Source organism: Haliaeetus leucocephalus, unplaced genomic scaffold (assembly GCF_000737465.1).
Source record: "Haliaeetus leucocephalus isolate CR32 unplaced genomic scaffold, Haliaeetus_leucocephalus-4.0 Scaffold616, whole genome shotgun sequence".
Taxonomy (NCBI): Eukaryota; Metazoa; Chordata; class Aves; order Accipitriformes; family Accipitridae; genus Haliaeetus; species Haliaeetus leucocephalus.
In genome coordinates this window covers 2,867,403-2,880,291 of record NW_010973052.1, presented here as the reverse complement: position 1 = coordinate 2,880,291, position 12,889 = coordinate 2,867,403, and the positions used below count along the sequence as shown (strand labels likewise).

The following is a 12,889-nucleotide window of genomic DNA, read 5'->3' as shown; positions in this document are numbered from 1 at the left end:
GGTCTCAGACCATGTTCGCCTATTCCTTTCCCTGAATTGCCCTCCCACTCCATCCCTTTCCTCTTTCATGGCTGTCGCCGTAAAAGTCAATCGACAAAGGACAGTGCCACTATGGCAGGTGCATCAAGATTTATCATTACCCCACTGATGGTATAAAAGCCTCTGACACAAAACAGATACAGATGCTCTTTCCATTCACCTCAGAAAAAAACCACGGAGGTCTAATTCTGTCCAGCTGACATTGACAGAAGCTGCAGAACTGACACAAATATGCGCAGAATCAAGATCCGTATGCTTATTTAGGATAATTTTTCATAGGTGCATTTGTTTTTTCTCTAAATGAAACATTTCTTACAACAGAAAAAAGGGCACGTTTTTCCTAGCCTTTTGCTGCTAAGATGCTTCTGTCTTCCCAATGCTCAATCAGAAGGACCACAAAACAGTAGTTATGCTTACTTGCCAGATCCTCCTGTAGACTGCAAATACCGTACTACTTCGGAGGGACTTTCAGCTGCCATTTATGCTATTTCAAGTGTACTTTCAGAAGATTCATGCGCTATGTATTCCTACTGGAAATGCAATAAAACATAAATTGAGCAAGTAAATGGAATTTGTTGATTATTTTTGAATCATTAAGAATAGCACAGCAGAATGACTACGGGAAAGAACAGCAGTATCTCTGCATGACTGAGGCAGGGGACTTTTCTGAGGATTATGACCAGATGGGTTGAAAAACTACGTTAGAGACATTCAGACCAGCATGATATTAATTACAGGGAAATGCTTTGTGTCTTATTCTTTTGGGATATTAGAAGTTCAAAGAGGAAAAGACAAAACGCCACGGACACATGGATCATTTCAGAATAGTACACAGAGAATCAAATATACCGTCCAAAGACCACATCAAGCCCATTCAGCTCCTAAGAGAGCACTCAGCCAAAGAAGGCTTCCTAGCTTGGTTAAAAAACAACAGAAGAGGCATTTCAGTTATCAATAAAATGTTCTGACAACAGACCACCTATTACACTACTCCAAAGACAATAATCACATACAATGTACACTGCAACTGTCTTTTAACTATGCTTTCCTGACACAATTAAAAAAACAGATCACGAACTGTGATCTCTACCTACCATATATATTTTGAGAAAGTATAAAAAGGCTTGAGAAATCACTTGCTTACTTACCACTGTCTTGAAAATCTTTGAAAAGAAGCTGAAGATTAGTGTATTAAAAAAAAAAAAATAGTACAGTCACCAGAGTAATATAAAGGGACTCCTCTGCAGGAGGAAGTAGCCACCATGCAGTGTTTCCCTGGGGTTTTCTGCTTTGTTTTTTCCACGATGTACTTCTCCACTCAGACCCAAGCATCCAGCGATGAACAACAGCCTCTCTGGGCTGGTGAATCTCCTGGGCCCTTGCTGCACAACTACAAGGCAAGGCTCAGAAGCTCAAAGGAACACATTGTTGAGGGACACTCATTCAACCACGGCTGGCTTGTCTCTTCAAGTTTGTATGGCTTGGTGCCTCAAGACAATTCTCTCATTAGGCTCTGACAGAAAGTCATCTTTGACTCAACGCAGCAACACTCCCTGGCACAGAAGGTTGCAGATCTTATCTATTCAGACAAGTCCAACATTTTTTAATACAGAACCTTCTTCAGTGCCAAGGGTTCCACATACATCTCAAATGACAATGGCTCTTTTCTACACTGGCTGCTCAAAACCTTTGGACAGCACATTAGCCTGACTCTATACTTTCTTTATTTTTACTGAATTTTGCTTAGCAAACAATTTATATGGGAAAATAGATTAAAATTTTCAAGGAAAGCATTAAACTAGTTCAGTGAAGTTCATATCATCAGTCTTAAGTAACAGAAAAACACTCTGACCAAAGAGAGAGTTATAAATTCTACCAACTAAAATAAGTCACAGAAAACTGTCTCTGTTACAAAGAATTTCACTTTGGAGTTTAGTGATATATAAGATAAGGATTCAAGATACAATTAATTACATATTTACAATGAGTAAACAATCATACAGAGGGGAACGAAGATGTTTCATTCAGTGCAAAAACATCTACAGAAAATCAAACCTTGGCAGGTACTGCATGCAGTCACAAATCCGCGTGCTCCTTTTAAATACCGCGCTTGTTCATTCCTGCCCGATTTGTGCTTCAATCTACAAAACTATAACTGGGGGGGGGGGGGGGGGGGAAGCCACCTCTTACCCGGTTTTACTCGGCAAAAGGAGAATTCTTGCACTTTGTAGCTAGGAGAAATACAGCAGTCAATTAGGAAGAGCTGAAAATATTTTTGAAGAACATATGAAGGCCATTTGCTTATTCTCCTTAGTTTTCCATTCCTAATAGATGGTAATCATAAACGCTTCCAGAGATTTCTTTCACTGTGCATTACTTCATATTCAAACATTCAGGTACCTCTATATAAGAAAAATTAGCAATGCTTGCTGTCTTTGCTCTCTTCTAACTAGATGAGCACTTAGGGAGTATTATTTCCATGTAAAGGAGACAGAAAACTGACTGCATCTGGCTTTCCCCCCATCTAATTTGCATGAAATCAATATTTTGCAACCCAGAAGTTGGCTACTCTGTGTTTTTGTTTCCTGGAAAGGGGGAGGTGCAGAAAAGGACATACCGGGGAGAGGTGCAGGGAGGGGACCAAGATTTTCCATCTCTTAGGACAGTCTAAAAAGAAAAAAATTGTAATTCTCATGAAATATACAGCCTTTACAGTCATGGCAACTGGAGTCCTAGAAAAACATGGCAATGGCAGGGGCAAAATTCCAGTCACTCACAGGGCTGTCCTGGAATGACCATGCATATGGACAAGAGCACCATTCATTCCCCAGAACCAGCCCTTTGTGCCTTTGTTCATCGACAGCTTAATGCTCCAAAGAAGAAAGAAAGACCGTTTCCCACAGACACACACACGCAACTCATACAGCCAAAGTTGGAATTCTGAGATAGTTAAAATATTTTTCCCCAGGAGATTTTCCTAGTTCTCCACTGTTGTTCTTTAAGTCCCTCTGCTTGATACCTTTGATAATGTAAAGCATTGCCTGTTCTTGGATTTGGCCCCGATTTCATCCCTACATGCAAAGGGACCTGTGGAAATACTGCATGCAGATCAGGTAAGGACTACTTCTGCCTGCACAGCTTCTACTCCTGTACACCCACAAAAATGTGAGGTGCACCTCCGTGTGAGAATATCACTGAGCCCAAAGTGATGACACAGAGAAACACATATGGTCAAGTCTTCACGCAGTAACAGTAAAAAGATGAACTGTTTATTTAATTTCACTCTTGTATCACCAGTTCACATCCAGCCAAGTCTTTTGCGACCACAGGTCAATTATCGTCACCATCTGGTGGCTTGTGCAATATGGTCTGTAATTTAATAGCGGTCACAGTCCAGTGCACTGGGAAGGAAAGCTCACACCACAGAAGACATCTTTGCATTTTCTATGAACTAGTCTTCTTACAGGCAGTCCCATGCAAAGAGTCAAGGGCCAGTCCAAAACAGGAATACTTATGCCCATACATCATTAAGTGAGGGTTGGAGCCGACTGGCAGGGCAGAGTCTTCGACTACCCTGGAGGTGCTTAGGCAGAGGTTTTTTTCGTGATTTAGTGCTTTCAAGCTAGCATCATTCACTAACTGAAAAGTCCCTTAAAAGCAAAACTAAAAAACATTGCTTAAATGAGTGCTTGAAGTTTAAAAAGCTATGCCGCTCTCTAAACCCAGCTCTTGTTGAACATGTGTTACACATAACCGAAGCCTGACACACTTCCTGCGTTGGCAGGGAGATAGCAATGGAAAAGCTCACTGAGGCTAGTTTTAGTGATTTACAGCAAAGGATGGGGGGAAAAAAAAAATCACATCTTTCTTCAATATGTTTTTCTACTAACAATATACATGTTCTACATAGAACTACTCTAAGCCACTTTGCACTAAAACTAGAATGAAGTCACACAAAGGTGGCAAAGTCAGTGGTTGCCATTTCAGTTAATCCAACGTCACTTGAGGGACAGGATTTACTTCAATTATAGAAGTCTACATCTGGAGAAATTACCCTGAACTCTCTTCATAGTCAGAGGAGAAACACAGTAGGTTTTCAAATGAGGCAAAACTGCACCTTTACTGGAGCACAGCTAAAGCTGGGATCTGCTCTGAGAAATCAGTTGCTGTCCCTCAAATAATGCTCACAACATCCTGCAGCAAGGACTTCTCCAGCTCAGGTACACGACGTTCTCACCTAGCATGGACATTTCCTTAAGCCAAGATAAATCAGATCATAAATGACCTATTTCTTTCCATCGATTACAAAGGAATTGTGGTTGGCTAGCTTGAACACAGACTTGCTCAAACAGATTTCATCGAGGAGACCTAAGGAGACAGCGATGGCATCCATTTACTGTCTTGGAAGGAGAAGACCCCTTCAAATACCTTTTGTCATGCATCACTTATGTGTGTTACAAAATAAACCACATGGGCTTTTCTACAGTCTCCAACCATACGCTTAATGGATAACAAATTAAGGTTACACAAGCAACTCTGTTTCTTCCTTTTTCTAACCTTCGAGTCCTGGCCACACTATGATAATGTTCTTACAACTGATATATAAAGCCATTGCAAATCCACTGATTCCTCATATATTCAAGGAGAAAACTATTATGGAGAGAGCAACGATCGTGGAGGATAGGACAATGGGGCATACACTTGTACAATATTTTGCTGGACCTCAGAGGAGTATCAGGAATTGTGGATCTTACTGTTGCCCTCAAAGAGGAGAATGGTTTAGTGGTCACAAACAACAACACCAACAACAAAGATTTGAACCACTTTTTCTGAAGGCTGCACAACTAAGCAGGTGACATATGGGTCTGCTGTACTGGTTTCTTCTGTCCACAGAAGGGACTATAAGCAAGAAACAATATAAGAAAGCCAACACAAAAGTTTCCATCCTTTGGTTCAGGCTTTCACTGTATACAATCCAAAACCAAACACAATGGACCTTAACAAATTTTCAGGCAACGGTACTGTTCTTAAGGGAAGTGGCAACAGGCTTGCTGGCCGTATCCACTGCTTCCCAACTGCAGATGGAAAGGATCCAACCCTTTTATGAGAGCTACTCCAAAGCTTTGAACGTGGTAAATTTCAGGCATTATCCTATAAATCAACAGCTAACTCAAAATGAAAGTCCCTACTGATAAAAGCTACAGCATTAGCAAGACTTAAGAGAAGTACTATAATGCACAGACATATCTGCCCATAGGCACAAGAGAAAATACCACCTATAGGACTTAGGAGCAAGAATCTCACTGTACTTTAATAACCACCAAGTTCCCAGATCTGTAAGAGCTATTTATGCACCTCAATCCCTTTGGCAATGTTGTCTTTAAGGTGTTTTTAAAATCTCATCCCAAATTACAAAGTATCTATGTATTTCCAGCTCATTTTCACTTCCAACTACTTCAATTCTGTTCTTGCCTGATCTATAACTTATGTTAAAACATATGGCAGCGTATTTGCTAAAATTCCCTCAAAAAGTGCATTCCCTAAATCAATTCTAAACAGCTTCAGATTTGAGATCAGGAAGGGGGTGGAGGGGAGAACCTAATAGTGCTTTGTTGTCCTTCTGTTGGGTTTGGGGGTTTTTTTCTTCTTGTTTTTCCCCTATGAAGCTAACTGAAGCAGCCATAAGTTATTTAGAGTTAGTTTATGAAGTGAAAATTCTATAAATTTTAGTGGAAAGGCAATTTAATCTTAGTTCCAGATATTGAAATGCTCAATATACATTAAAAAAAAAACAACCCTTCATAAAGGTTATTATTAAATACTTTGGAGAAAGATTTAGGAAAAATACTGCACGTGCATTCGGTAGGAATCCCCAGTAGTTGTCTCATTTACCTCATTACACACATGCACGCACACACACAGAGTGTTAATTGCACTCCAAAAGAAAACTGCAGGCACAGACTGCAAGAAATTATGTGGGTCCTTCCCCTGGTTCCCTCCTCCCAATGGACGCCTACTATTCTTCTAAAAATTCCCCACAGGAAAAGAGAGCGCTAATTGTAGCTATCACAAAGTGTTTTTCCATCGTCACAGAAATTTAATTCCTAAATTTGAGTCAATGCACACGCAGAGGCAGAGACCAAGTAGAGGTAGGAGTGACGATGGATCCATGTAGCAATTCATTGTAGCAGGAAAAATTTAAATACACATCAAGAGCATAATCCCATAATTGGCAGATCCACTTCAAAATCTTGAAAAGCTTATTTTCAGCCTCTTAAAGCTAACTGATGCAACACCTTCCTGTGAGAACACCGTGTAGCCCAGACACTTGTCTCCAGTACCACCGAGTTACCACAAAACGCATTAGTTCCCACTTCAGAGCTTATTCTCTTACATTTTTCCAGGAACAATGTGGGACTTCTTTTTGTCCTCAGAAGTAATAAGGTGCTTAGCTCAAATCTCAGTACCTGTTAAGACTTGGGAGTTTGTGCTTTCTTGGGCCAATCAAAGCTGCACAAGATGCCAGGCAAATGGGTAGAACAGAGAACATGCTCATGCCACGGTATCAGTTAATGGTATAACCTCATCTGCAATATCAAAGGCAAGGCCACATCTCAGAAAGATCAAAGAAAATAGTAAGAACAATCAGGACCTTGAAAAATCTCTCACAGAACTGACTTAAAAAAAAAAACTTGCGGAACTGTCACATGGCAGAGTCGTTAATTCAGAGAAAACTGGACAAAGAATGATAAGCCCAGAGAGAGGGCGTCTGTTCTCCTCAACTCAAGTCCTGAAAGAAATCGGTGTTAGCTGATCACCACTCATAATAAATCTTCTATTTAGGAGCTAGCACTAGGCTCCAAAAGCAAGCCTGGGAGCAAACAGTAATGCGCTAGCACCGACAGCGATTGATTTGAGAACAGGTTGTGGGACTGCAGTTGCACTGGCAATACCAACACAAGAGGCTGTCCACAGGTAGAGGACAGATCTTCATCCCACCTCCCAGGCTTGTTCTCCAGCATCAAACACTCTCAGGAATGAAGAAAGAAATGGTTAACGCATTAATTCCTTTAGGAGAGATAAAGTCAACCTGTACTAGTAGAAACTACCCCTTTCTCCCTGTACCCTAATACAAGCAGAACCATGGGAATGCATTTTCTCTAGGTCTGCTTACCACTGACAAGCAGTCACTCAAGCGTAAAGGCAAGAACTGGCTTTATGCCTACACACAACTGCATCGCAGCCACTCACACCACCTCTGCAAGAACAAGCTTTTGGTGAAGTACCGCAGGCTTATGCTGAATTCAGGCCCCACAGAACTGATGCAGGTTAAGAGCAAGAAGTGTTTTGCCAGCAGAGGCACGTGGTCACGCTTGGCCTGCAGTGCCTTTATTCTAAATAAGTAATTCTCTGCTTTACCATCTCTCCTTAAACACTGTTCTAAAATGAAAGGGGAGCAGCATTTGTTCCAACCATGGCAGAACTTTAGTTTGCTTAGAAATAAAAAAAAAAGAAGAGGAGGGCAGGCTGTGAAGAAATCACTCTGCAAATTACAGGAACTGTGGTACAGCAAGGAACTATGGGCTTCTAATGGCCTCCAGTAAACAATACATATGCTTCTTCTGCCTGAAAAATCTATCATGCAGCTAAGCGAACGTTCCTCTGCAGACATTGTTTTTGATTGCTAGTGGGTACAGAGGCCCTGTTGGATTGGGAACCAGACAAGTCCAGGAGCGCTGGAATCCCTGCCCAGACAGCTTACAGTTCACACAGATAAGGTGACAAAGGGGAACTGGGAAAGAAAGACAACCTTGATTCCAGAAAAGAAACATTGCTTCGTTCTCTGCTTCTAAAGGTAATCCCCAAGTGTCACTAAAACTGTGAAAAGGCAGTTGAGTTGTGCATCAAAACTGGAAAAAGAAACCCACTTACACAAACTTCAGTAAAAAAATTAAATAAAAAATAACATAAGTTTGTGTATTTTTTTTTAAATAATATTATACAAACACTTACAGCTGTAGCAGTATTTGAATCACTTAGCCTCAGCCCAAAAACTATGTTTTCTGTACGTTGGAGTAACTGAACACCACAACTTCACAGAGGAAAAAACTTCAGACACATTACAAACTTCCTTTACCCAGGCATGTTATGAAGATTACTTTTTGTATCCATAGGCAAATGGTGTAAACTATCATTAGATTACACATAAACTGCTGATTAATTTTCAAATCTTAGTTTAATATTGGATAATAAGCTGCCTTTAGAAAGAAACATTCATGTTCTTGCCACTTATGAACAGGTAGACTTTCCGTTACTAATATGGACTACTGAGACAACATGGGACAAAAAAATTGTCATGGCTGTCAAAGGAATTAGTTTTGCATTTAGAGGTTTTTAGTTGATTTTACTGTGTTTAGATTTTACAAAGATGCTCAAGAACAGCTGAGAAATGCTAAAAGTCATTACTAGAATGTACCAATACCAACAGTTTTTTATTCAGGGACTTTTTTTTAAAGCAAAGGTATATTAGCAAATACCTTGGTTTCATAAGAGACATACAGCTTTCAAAAATCCTGTGACCCTGAGCTAGAACTTTGAATTTATAATTAACTAATCTAATAACACACTTAAAAGAGCCTTGTTTGGACCTTTTTACGTCAGAGCAATTTATTGTGACAGAAGATTATTTTTATCGGCTTGGAGATAGCAATCTTCCTCTGAAAGAAGATACTTCCAAGGACTCGGTGTTTACAAACAAGCTGGAGTTTTCAAGAGAGAACATCTCTTATATATACAGACAACAGAAAAAAACAGGATATACAACTGACAGGTTGAGGATTTCACTTACTTAAAGCACTTAAAAGAAAATGGAGTTCCTTTGAAAATTCATCTCCAAGTGTGGGTTGCAGAGTCAGCTTTTTGAAGATTAAACAACTTTATAAAGAAGGAAATAATATGGTAGAGATTAAACTCCAATTTCACCTGTCTGACTTTGGGTCCTTTCATGCACTGGCTACATAAAATTTGGCATTTACCTGAAAGCTGACATCATTTTACCATATCCAAGCTCACAGGAGCAAGAAATGTCCTCTGAAGGAGGCCACTATACATACATATGTGTATATATATTTCTTAGACAGAACATACATACCCTTAAATCTGGAGAGAAGTTGTCTGCTGAGGTGGAGATTGAGTCGGACGATATAGCAGAAGCAGATTTAGTGTGAGCAGAATGGTCCGAGTGAGAAGTGGAAGCGCTATAAAGAGAAACACCACAGTGTATCAAAACCATGCTCAAGAATGCTCAAAAGCCAGCAAGTACGGCCACTCACTTACAGTCATATCAGGCATTTTTCACTATTTCCAGCCTTTCCATTCTCAGTTATTCAGCCCTCAGCAGTGGTTTAAGAGAACCTGTTTTACTCGCCGTTGCCACGGATTACCAAAGCACACACAATTCATTACCAAATTCCAGCTCAGACTGAGCCAATGTTATCACAATCACACACTTGATCAAATCCTAAATCACAGAAACTAAGGGCCTCCATTTCAGGCTTTCAGATGGGAGATATTAGTGCGCTGCAAGGGGATGAAAACAGACAGACTCCTGAACGCATGCCAGCACAACTCCAACCGCAGCTTTACAACGATGGAAGAAACTCAGAATAAAAACTCTTTCCATCACACGTAACTTTCCTCCTTCAGGTATAAGTACAACCCTCAGGAGAATTAAAAAGACTCTCAGCATACCTCTCTGGTGATACAAAGTGCGATTGCTAAATAGCAAAGCAAAACAGTTATTTTCTTTTTCTCTACAGTTTTTCTAGTACAGCTGTAAGCAATTAAAATAAGCTTATTTTACGGCATCTTTATGCTGCGACCTCTCCTACGACCATAATTGCTTAAAATTAGCATTCGATAATAATGCTCTTAAAACCCCAGATGACTGTAAAGAAAGATCCTCTGTGGTACAATGATACTCCCTGAAGCCACGGTACAGCAGCGAACACTACCTGTGCCAATTAATTCCCACATTCTTACTGACCCCAGAAAGGTTTTACCTGGCTGCAAAGACACTCTTAAGGATCAGCTATCAGGCTTGCAAGTCTAGCCTTGGCCGAAGCAGAATACCAGCAGGAATATCACCATTACTATTTGTATTAATTAGACATGTGACAACCTAGAAACAGCTGTATCTGAGCTTCCAAAGGGCCTGGAGATCTGTTAATTGTCTAAAAATTGTTTTGCTGCTGGTAAGCAGCCACCGAAAGGCCAAAATGTTCCATTTTTATTTCTATTCTTTGGAGTTTGGCAAAGCATTGCATAGGCAGTGTTAAAAACATGAAGGACTACAGCAAAATTGGGCTCTTGCTGGGAGTTAGCCCCTTCTCTCCAAGGATTAAAGATTATTGGCAACTCTTTCGTCCTACAAAGTAGAAAGTTAGAAATGGAACCTTTGGGAAAAAATTATTTAAAATAAATTATACTGGTGTGCTAATCAAATAGCACAATTCCACTGAATGCATTTGCTGTAGGCAGTTCAACAGCTGATCGCTCAGCTTTCCTACTTGCTCAACTCTCGCTGTGTTGCCAGGTAAACTCACATAAGTTCGGATGGACAGTGGCACTTGTGCACACAACGCTGCTCACACTGCAGCAGCCCCAAAGTCTCTGTCCCCGGCCGAAAATAATCTTACACTAAAATAACAAGAACTGAATCTGCAAAGCCTCCCATTCTTACGGATCAAACGGCCTCACACATACACTGAATTTGTGTACAGTTTCACATTACAACAAAATTGATACCAAAGTGTCCGCTGCTGCTGAACAGGCTGCTCACTTTCCGCTCTCTTCCTCCTCCTCTCAACCTGGGCTGCACACCACTGCCATCTCCGTTGTGCTGGATGAGCATCACAGGATGCATGGTTCAATTTGCTGATCTGCCAGGGCAGTAAACTATTAATAAATATGAAGAGAGTCTTCTGTTGGATAACAGGGCTGATTGGATTCATTATATGGCTGTATAAATCATGAGATGCAGCACACGGAGAGGGAGGGAATCTGTATCTGGAGATGATGAGGAAGGCTGAGAGCACTTCTGCGACAGCAGCCTGCAGGCATGCTAAATCAGGCTTAGCATTAAACCACTTTTTTACATTACTTTACTTAAACGAGCTCAGACCCCTGGATGTGTTCCCTTGAAACTCCTTTCAGCCCGGTTTCTGCATGGTCAGCCTTCATCTTCCAAGTGTTCATGCTCATGTTTGCAACTGTTTAATTAATTTGATTTTTTAAAAGCGGGGGGAGGGAGGGGAAAAAAAAAGTCACACTGAATTTAACTGTTCCACAAAGCAGCACCAGTTTACTTCACAGCAAGCCATAAGGAAATGGTACTTTTTATCAGCGAAGAGCAAGCAAATACTGAGATGCCTTTATCACTGGGCGACAACCCTGACTGACTTCTGTCCCTGGGTCCCCACCACGCTTTCTCCCACGCCAGCTCCAGCCGGGGGAGCCAGAGGCTCAGAGTAAGCCTCCAGAAGCCATGTCTTCTAGCTCCCTCCCCTTTCAAGGGCCCAGAATTTTGTGTATTTAAACGCATTTTAAAGGTCAGCAGCTCTGCTGCGTTTAGAAGTCATTTAGCACAGGTGTAAATAACTAAGCAAGGGGCACACCAGCAGCTAACCTGGCACATGGGCACCACACAGGACAGCCTACTCACTGAACAACCACCGCTAAATCACTGAGCACAGTAACCTATTAGCAGAAGCATTTGCATCAAGAATTTCACATCCTTTAGTCACAGAAAAGGGAGCTGGAAAGGCTGGAAAGGTTTAATGGAGTGTGCTAGTCTCTCTGCCTCCAAGCTAGGACAAGCTACACCCAAACAACTCCTGAGAGCTGTCTGTCTAACCTGCTCTTAACGGCTCCCAGGGAGGGACAGTGCTAACAAAAGGATCAAAATTTCACCCGTTTTTCTGCTTACACAACTTGTCTGCCTTGGTACATTCCCAGTGTCTACCTAATACACAAGGAGTGATTATCTAATCATTGTAGACCAAAGATTTTTGTGAAATTGTTAATTTCACTTGAGCAGGCTAAGGGGCAAACTGCTTTATGCAGGAAAAAAAAGAGAACCATAATCCACAGCATGTCTGAGCTGTGAAAGTGTTTCGTGTTTGTTGATCACACTTGGCTTCAAGTGGGTTTTAATGAAGGAAAGCATTTGCATTTTAGAAGTGAATTTTCAAAAGCTCCCTCCTCCACCAGCGTCCTTCTGCTCCCGCAGAAACCACCGGTGAAGCCTCCCTCCAGCGACAGCAGTGCAAGCTTTTGGGAAGCACTGCCTGCACACACAGCGAACAATACCGCTTGGATTATGCTGCTCTGCACAGCATGCATAGGTTGCATATGTTTGGCTCGCTGCCTCTGTTCTCCTCATCCATCATTTATAGGGAGCTGGGATGGAACGAAGGAGCAGACAACCGAAACGCTGTTGGCTTGCAGCTCCCTCCTCTTATCGCTGTCAGGCAGTTGCACAGCTCCAGCTCCGCTGCTTAGCGAACTAATTAACCTGATGTCCCTGCATGCACATGAGAAGTTTATTAGCTTCAGTGGTTTAGTCAATCTCTGATGCCAATGCAAAAGAAAAGATCCTCAAACCACGCAGTTTCATACGCCTTTGGGTGGGTGAGAGCAGGAGAGCGTCCTGGGGCCGACATGCAAACTTGGAGTGAGGAGACCAGAGCTCCCTCCACACTTTGCCACCAGCCCTTCTGCATCACCTTGGGCAAATCATTTACTCCTGCTTCTGTCACAGCTTCTGCACATTATCGCAGCTTTTGCCAAC

The 12,889-nt window shown here is 41.5% G+C and overlaps 1 protein-coding gene across 8 annotated transcripts in view; it reads right to left on the bottom strand.

Annotated features, from left to right (window-relative positions):
- Positions 1-9,301, bottom strand: part of MTMR2 (myotubularin related protein 2) — a 43,939-nt gene extending 34,638 nt beyond the window's left edge. For 4 of the 8 annotated variants that reach the window (XR_775064.1, XR_775065.1, XM_010578206.1 and 1 more), the window contains exon 1: positions 9,191-9,261. The gene's annotated coding sequence lies outside the window, so the exon portion shown is untranslated. Of the gene's footprint in view, positions 1-2,229; positions 2,530-9,190 lie in introns of those variants that run through there. The other 4 variants (XM_010578210.1, XM_010578205.1, XM_010578211.1 and 1 more) reach the window with 4 other exon arrangements.
- Between the last annotated feature and the right edge of the window lie 3,588 nt (positions 9,302-12,889).